The following is a 7,416-nucleotide window of genomic DNA, read 5'->3' as shown; positions in this document are numbered from 1 at the left end:
AAGGCTACTTCGAGGAGGTAGAGTTTTATATCCTGTATGAATGAGAAAGGCTTAATGATCTAGGTCCTCAAGGGCCTAGAGAGCCATAAGTGGCCTTGAGGTTACAGGTCTCTCATCCCTGATCTGGGTAGACAAAAAAACAACAACCCCTCCATCCCCCCACATTCCCCCAAAAACTCAGTCTTTAAAGACTTTCCTTCAATAAGGTGTTTTATACTCACAAGACTCCTTGAAATATAACAATAGAGACAATATTTTTTGACAACCCTGTGATCGTTATTATCAAGCTAAGCATTAAGTCAGAGAAACAGAATTTCTGAAGTTGTTCTCCATTGTCATGGAAGAGATCTAGAGTAGAGTCCAAATGGAAGCAAAATTCTCTATAGATAGTTAGTTCTCCAGATATTCCTGATTGTGAATGGTACTGCACTGAGTACATCAAGACTCAGAGTATTACAGTGTCTAAAATGAGATCCATAAGTGGAACATACTTAACAGGATTTGGTCCATTGCTATAGGAAAAACTAAGTGGATGACAAATATCTCTTAGGTTGGATGTCTCTTGCGCATCCAAGGACAACATGTATGTTTTTCTCACAGTAGTGCCTTTAGGGCACAACAAGGTGTAGTGCAAAGAACAATAGCTCTGGAGTCAGAGAATCTAGGTTCCGATTCTACTTCAGATACTTATTAAATGCTTAATCTTCAGGAAAACACTTACTTTTCCTGGGACCTCAGTTTCCTCATGTGTAGAAAAAGAGAGGTAGACCAAATGACTTTTAAAATCTTTTCTGCCTTTACATCTATAGTCCTGTAATCCTAGATTTGTGTGTGTTCCTATGTGTGCAATACCAGTCTGTAAACATACACATGCATATGCATATATATCTGCACATATGTACAGATGTATATGTGTGTATGTACACACACACATATGGAGAGACAGACAGACAGAGAGAAAGACACAGAGAGAGACAGAGACTAAGACCGAGAGTCAGAGATAGATAGATAGATCTGTATATGTGTGTATCTACAGACATACATGTATGTCATGTTGGACATGTACTACAAAAGGCAGTAGATTAGGTCCAAAACTATATGAAAGGAAGTGAAGCGGTTATGTTGCCTTTGGAAAATGGCAAAGTTATTTTAATACATAATAATAACTAACATACATATGTATGTATATATATGTGTGTATGTGTATACACACACACATATATATATATATACATACGTGTGTGTATGTGTATACACACACACACTCATATATATATTTATACACTACTTTAAGGTTTACAAATCACCTTAGATGTATTTCATTCCATCTTCATAACCACCCAATGAGGTAAGCTGTTATTATTATCTTTATTCTTATTGATGAAGAAACTGAGGTAAACAGAGGTTAAAGTGACTTGCTCAGAGGCGCACAATTAGCAAATATCTCAGTCAGAATTTAAACTCAGATCTTCCTGAATGAAAATTCAATGCTTTATCCTTTAAACCACTTAGCTGCCTCCTTTTCAAGATGCACTACCCCCCAAAAGAATGAACCAAATTTTCCCCTGAATGAAAGACCCCTATTTCTGTTATCAGCATTCTTCTACTAATATTTGGCAGTAAGGCAAGGAATTGCAATCCCTGAAGAATTAAAACTGGGATCACCCAAAAGGTAACAGAGAGGAGCTTGGGGGACATGATCAATTATGAAACATTAGAAACAAGGGGCTATGTAGAAATGTTGCCAAAACCATAACCACTCCTCTCAGATTCCCTTTCCTCTTCTGGAAAAATGGGGATAATTACCACAAAGTGTTATTGGGAGAACTGGATGATAGAATGCTTGTGAAGTGCCTGGAAAACTAAAAGTGCTATATAAATGTTAGCTGTTCTCATTTATCTTCTCATCAAATAAGCATTCATTAAGTGCTTACTATATACCAGGCACTACAGAAACAGTCTTCATCTTCAAAGAGTTTACAGTCTAAGAGAGGGAGACCACATAGACATATGTAGGTACGTACAAGATAATCTTAGAAGGGAATCTGGAAGCACAGTGGAAAGCTTCCTACTGAAGGCAGCGTTTGAACTCAGGCTTAGAGGAAGCCAAAGGTTCTAAGAGGCAGAGGTGTGGAGGGAGAACATTACACAAATAGGGATTAGCCAGGGTCAAGATTCAGTGATGCGAGATGGAACATAGAGTGTGAGATAGGCCAGGAGGTTTTGATCTTACCATTTGTGAAGTGATGTGTAAGAAGCTGGAAAGATAAGAAAGGTCCAAGTAGCCACAGTAGAATGTAAACTCTTGGGAGGTAGAGATGGTTTCTTTTTTTTATGTTTTTCTCCAGCTTGTGTATTCTCAGTATTTAACCAGTGACTGGCCCCTATTCTGTACTTAAACGCTTTTTAATGTTGTTGAAAACACCTTGGCCAACATAGGGATAGTCCAATGGAGACACTGATCATTTAGGTGCTGAAATGTGCAGGGCAGCAGTTGGTTTTCCCCAAGCATCAGAGAAGACCTAATGGTAATAGCTATTGGAGCTCTTTAAATTAGGACCTTCAGCCCCTTTCCTGTGGCTAAAGGAGCTCAGGCTAAGGAATTTGGCTCTTGGTATGGAATAAAAAATTTTAACAAATCAAAGACTATTTACTTAAAGTGGCCAGTTTGAGTGGCACGTCAGCAAAAAACAAAACAAAACAAAGCAAAATCAAAATAAATAAAACCCGTTAACTTCAGGAAATCTGTCCAACAGATCCATTCATTTATAAACAGGCCATTTTTGGATTTGTTGATGTGTGCGTATGCATGACACGTTAGTCCTCTGAGGAAGAGGTTTCAGGTCTATGAGAATTTTGCCTTCTAAAGTTGCGTTCTTTATAAGTTAAAAAAATCATAATAAAGTCCAGGCTTCCCCCCTCCCCTCCCTCCCAACAGTGTTTTCTACAAAATTATGAGTCGTTACATTTTGATTTTCCGAGCTTGCTGCAAATGGAGGTGAATCGGACTACATTCCACATCATAATTGCTTTCTGTATGAAGAGGTCTTTTCCAGGCCCGTCTGGAGGCTGCTGTTTTAATCAGAAGCCTGTCTATTTGTATGTTAATAGTTTCATCTTGGTTTATTGGGCTTGTTGATGGAAAAGCTGGAATCAGATGCTTCACTATTTTCGAGATTTCCTATTAATCTACAACTTTTGTGCCAACATGAACCCATTTCAGCCTCCTCTGCTCTAAATCCTCTTAATGAAAGCATGAAGAATGACAAAATACTTCCTTTCAGAAAGTGAGGGCTGCGCCAATTCCCTTTTTCCATGCTCCTTCAGTGGGGTGGAAGGGAGATGGGGGCGACTCCACAGGTGCTTTGCCCAGCAATCATGGATCCCCAGTAATCCATTCAACTCATCTCATGCTCTCTTTGGGCCTGAGCCCAGAGTGGACCAGCTGCTGCTGTGAGGTCACCTGGGATAAAGTAGGAATGGGAAGCAGGTCAGGTGTGTGTTGAATTCTGGCCTGCCTGAAGGTGCTTTCTAATGTCACTGAGAGAAGATAGTCCACACCAGAGAGGACACACAAGTCAATTCTTCGCTCTTTGTCACAGATTATTGAAGAGTAAAAAACCTGGAACTTTCAGAAGCTGTAGCAATTTAAGCTTCTACTGTGATCACTGTACCCACCGGAGGGTTCAGAGTTTTTTGGACAGGGTAAGTGGCCATTTCAGTTCAGTCTTTGAATTAAGAACACACACACACACACATACACACACACACACGCACACACACACACTCTGAACGAGGACATTTGGACACTTCCCTCAAGGAGACATATCAAATGGTAAGATGGGGGTTGAAGGGTGGGACATGGTGTGTACACAAATTTGGCACAAATCAGGACGTAATAGAGGAAAAACAGATATCCAGAGACGATGCTCTAAAAAATCTGAGGAGAGATTACTTTCATTGGGTGGAGGGAGGCAGATGAAGAAGAGATTAGGTAGGGAGCAGAGAAAAACGTGGAGGAGGAAGCATTTGGAAAAATACTATGGACTATAGGGGAAAGAGTACTTTACTGAACTTCTACTGAAGTCAGAGAATCTGAGTTCAAATTTCAGCTATACTAAAGACCTGTGAGTTTTTGATCATATTACTTCCCTTCTTATGTTCCGAGTTCTGAAAAAAATGATGGGTTAGACTAGATTGAGGATTCTTAACTCTTTTTGTGTCATGGACCCCTTTGGCAGTCAGATGAACCCCTCTCAGAATAATGCTTTGAAAGACAAAAAATAAAATATATAGGATCACAAAGGAAATAAATTATATTGAACTATAGTCATCAAAATAAATATTTTTTAAAACCAGGTTCATGGACCCAGGTTAAGAACCCTTGGAGTAGCTTGAAGGCGATTTGAGAAGAGGATGCATTAGTAACTTAACATCTAGAAATGGATTCCTGCAGAAGATAGGGTTTGAGTTGAAACTTGAAGGAAGCCAACAAAGAGGCAGAGGTTATGCAAAAATATTTTATTTTAAAAAGGTGCTTACCACCCCCAGGTTAATAACCTCTGAAGTAGATAATTCCAAAGATCTTTTGTAGTTCTAAACCTGTGATCTCTTAGGACTCTGGTATATCTATTTTTCTTCTCCTTCCACACTCCTCTAGTAGAATATAAACCTTTTGAGGGAAGAGACTATTTTCTTCCTTCCTTCCTCTTTCTTTCTTCCTTTCTTTCTTCCTCAGTTGGGGTTAAGTAATCTGCCCAGGGTCCCATGGCTAGTAAGTATGTGAGGCCGGATTTGCACTCAGGTCTTCTTGACTCCAGGTCCAGTGCTCTATCAACTGCACCACCTAGCTGCCCAGAGGGCAGGGACTAGTTTCACTTTTTGTTTTGTCTTTGTATCTTCAATCCCTGGAACATGATAGACACTTAATAAGTGCTTTTCTCATTATATCATACATTTAAAGCACCATAGAGATCATCCAGCTCAGCCTCTTTATATTACAAATGAGAAGACCAAGCCTCAGTAAGTTTAAGTGACTTTCCCAAGGTACGTCAGAGGTTGGGCTTGAACCTCACATTCCGTGACTGCAGCTCTGGTATTTATTTAATCACTGGACCACCCTGCTTCTCTTGCTTGCTAGAATTCAATTGGTCTGAATCTTGAAATAAGAAGATTTTAATATAGCTGTGTGATGTTGGGCAAATGATTTAACCCTTGTTTACCTTAGTTTCCTCATCTATAAAACGGGGATAATAATATCTTCCAGGGTTGCTGTAAAGCTAAAATGAGATAATAATTGCAAAGCATTTGCCATAGTGCCTGGCATGTAGTAATGCTATATAAATGCCAGCTATTACTGTAATCGTTACTATTGTTACTGTTGTTATTGATAATAATGATTGATGAACATATAGAGAGATAGCTAGCTAGCTAGATAGATGGATAGATAGATGGATAGACAGATGGCTAGATGGATGGACAGACAGATTGGAGAGATAGAGAGACAGAGAGAGATTGGAGGGAGGAAGTATATTAAAGGCATTCAGGACAGCTTGAATGAATGCATGGACCCAAGGGGAGATCACAAATATACTACCTAGTAGTTAAGGTTGTCTGGGACATTGAGGACATCAAGGAAATTAATGTGAAATTACAGTGGAAGGGAGATACATTGGAGCCAAACTATGGAAGAACTTGAATTAAAAGGGTTTAGGAGTATACATTTTATGCTACAGGCAATAAGAAGCCTTTAAAGGTTTTTGAGTGAGAAGCAGGACTAGAGAGGAGTGAAACTGGAGGCAAGAAGATAGTCTAGGAGGGGAGGTAATGAGGGACCAGAATGGAGAAGTGGCAGTGGGGATGGAGAGGAAGGGACATAAAGGAAGGACATTGGCAAGGAAGAATCCATAGGACAAGGCAGATAACTAGGTTAGTGCCCTTGGATGAGCTTCAAGGGCTTCTCAACCTGGGATCTGTAAATTACTTTGTTTTAAAGTACTTTGATGACTATTTCAATATAATTGACTTCCTTGTATTCTTATATCTTTTATTTTGTGCAACTCTAAAAACATTCTAAAAAGATCATAAACTTTATCAGACTGTCAGCGTTGTCCAGAACTGATGCGCGCACACACACACACACACACACACACACACACACACACACAAAATTAAACCATAACAACAAAAACCAGGGTTAAGAGCTCTTTCTCCACAGGGCCTGGTGAGTCTCGAAAGAGAGGCAGGAGGCTAAGTAACCCTCTCTTTCTGTTCCTTTCCTCATATGGTGACCAAGTAAGGCCCTATTGTCCCTTAGCTAGAGAGGCAAAAACCAAGGGACCTTCCTCAATGGAGTTGCCCATGGCTGTGCTCTCTCTGTTTTCTTCAAGGTCTTCCTAAAAGCAGGCCACAAGGGAAAGGGTTTTGGAGGAGTCATCCGAACTACATTCTACCTCCAGCTATGGTGCTCCCTTCTTATGTCACCACAAGGTAAGTCACTTAGCTTTACCTTTTTCTTCTGGTAACATCACATTGCCTGTAAAGTCCTCAGAGTCCAGAACACACACCAGAAATACTTTCTTCATATAATAAGGCTTGGATCTCCCAACCTGATTTGATCAATGTGTGTTTTGATTTCCATCTTGTCTCCTTGGTGAGTGACTATTATGATGTTTCATTCGCACCACTCCCTTTCTGACAGTCAGGTCACATCTAGTATGTAGATGGAGTGCTGTACTGGGAGTCACTGGGAGCCTCTGATGGCTCGACCAATCTGAACCTTAGTTTTTTTCATGTGTAGAAAGAGGGGGTGGGACCCAGTGGCCCAGTTTATTTACTTCTAGCTCTAAATCTATGATCTTACAATAAAACCTGGGTTTAAATACTGCTTCAAATACCAGATTTCTGACCCTGGGCCAGTTATTTTTTAACCCCTCTCAGCCTCAGTTTCCTTAGCTATAAAATGGAAATCATAATTATGGTATATCCTCACTGGCTCAAAAGAGGTATTGTATCATAATGTATCATCACTGTATCGAGAGTATTGTATCATATTGAATCATAAACATAGTGGGATTAGCTAACTTAAAAGTCATATGTATTTTATTGTTATCCAAGGGGAAAAATTATGATGCTTATTCCAGATCTTGAAGTAGCTGAAGAGCAAAGTCCCTAGGATTAGAACTTACCCCTTGAAGTGCCCATACCTAAATATCAGAGGTGAGAGAGATTTATGGGTCACCTAGCCCAAACCCTTTATTTTATAGGTGAGGAAACTGAGTTCAGAAGAAGGTAAGTGACATATGTAAGGTCCTCTGTGGGTCAAGAGGCAGATCCAGAATCAGAATGCTGTTCCCTATCCACTGTGCTTTGACCATACTATACTTTCTGTGACTGGAGTCCAGAGTTCTTCCAATA

General features: G+C 39.8%; 1 long non-coding RNA gene across 1 annotated transcript; it reads right to left on the bottom strand.

Moving 5' to 3' along the window:
• Positions 1 to 3,096: 3,096 nt before the first annotated feature.
• On the bottom strand, positions 3,097 to 6,885 carry LOC140528254 (uncharacterized). The gene is made up of 2 exons (XR_011975127.1): positions 6,509 to 6,885; positions 3,097 to 3,463 (listed from the first exon to the last, which is right to left on the bottom strand). It is a non-coding gene; the product is annotated as an uncharacterized lncRNA (long non-coding RNA).
• Positions 6,886 to 7,416: the final 531 nt, after the last annotated feature.

Source organism: Notamacropus eugenii, chromosome 1 (genome assembly GCF_028372415.1).
Source record: "Notamacropus eugenii isolate mMacEug1 chromosome 1, mMacEug1.pri_v2, whole genome shotgun sequence".
NCBI lineage: Eukaryota > Metazoa > Chordata > Mammalia > Diprotodontia > Macropodidae > Notamacropus > Notamacropus eugenii.
This window is presented reverse-complemented; position numbering and strand designations above follow the sequence as displayed.